This window comes from Pezoporus occidentalis, unplaced genomic scaffold (assembly GCF_034315485.1).
Source record: "Pezoporus occidentalis ecotype Australia unplaced genomic scaffold, CSIRO_AGI_Poc_V1 ctg3, whole genome shotgun sequence".
In the NCBI taxonomy this organism is placed as follows: domain Eukaryota; kingdom Metazoa; phylum Chordata; class Aves; order Psittaciformes; family Psittacidae; genus Pezoporus; species Pezoporus occidentalis.
The window spans coordinates 5,316,164-5,317,205 of NW_026914940.1; the positions used below are offsets into that span (position 1 = coordinate 5,316,164).

General features: G+C 45.2%; 1 non-coding gene across 1 annotated transcript; it reads right to left on the reverse strand.

The window, feature by feature from the left end:
• Window positions 1-416: 416 nt before the first annotated feature.
• Window positions 417-500, reverse strand: TRNAL-CAG (transfer RNA leucine (anticodon CAG)). Its single transcript has one exon. It is a non-coding gene; the product is annotated as a tRNA-Leu (tRNA).
• Window positions 501-1,042: the final 542 nt, after the last annotated feature.

The window sequence follows — 1,042 nt, forward strand, 5'->3', positions numbered from 1 at the left end:
AATGCAGTATTTACTGCAAGGTGTTCACAGCATGTTCCCTCTGGTGGCCATTTCATTTAATGTGTTGATAAATAGAACAGGTTTTTAAATTCAAACCCAGGCTTTCTGACATATTTAATTTGGCTTTCAGAACTGATTTTTCTCCCCAGAAAAATTATATATGAATGTGGAACTACTTTAAGCTCCGGTTGATACGTAAAGACTTCGCACTACCAAGCAGTTCCCTGAAGAAGCTGAAGTCTGCTATCTTAAAGCCCAGCGCAGTTAGATTGCTGCGTACACTTCTCAATGCCCTGAGGATCTCAAACTCCACCATCCCGTGATCACTGCAGCCGAGGCTGCCTTGAGCACATTCCGCACCAGCCCCTCCTGCTGGTGAGCTGGAAATAACAGATACCGAGGTGGTAAAAGGTAGCTGTCAGAAGTGGGATTCGAACCCACGCCTCCAGGAGGAGACTGCGACCTGAACGCAGCGCCTTAGACCGCTCGGCCATCCTGACTCGCACGGGCGCTTCGCATTCAGCTTCTCTCCTGCACAGGAAAAATGCTTCCTTCCCTTCATCATCTTCATGGCTCTTCCCTGGACTAGCTTCGGTAAATTGATATATACACGGTCATGACATTCACCACTGAATAATATACACATGCACATACATAGATGCATGCAGATTCAGGTATGTTCTGCAGAAATGACTTAAAGTGCCTTTACCTTGGTCTTCTCAGAGGGACAGGAGGTAAAAGAATCCATTTAACTGCCTTTAGACCTACTACTACTACAATGGTTAGCAGAGGAAGCCTGTCCTCATATCACTGTGTCAGACCCCAGTTTGTTCATACAGGCTCAGGTGTTCCAACATAGCTGGTAACCTAATTCGGAAGAGGTTAAAGTTTTGTTACTTTTTCAACACAGAGCTCAAATGAGTCAAACAAATTTGTATGTGGACAGAACACACTGGTGTTAAACTCCTTCGTGCACTAAGGATTTCTCTTACCCCTCCTCAAGATTCACCATGCTTGCCCAGCATTCCAAAGATATCCTGTC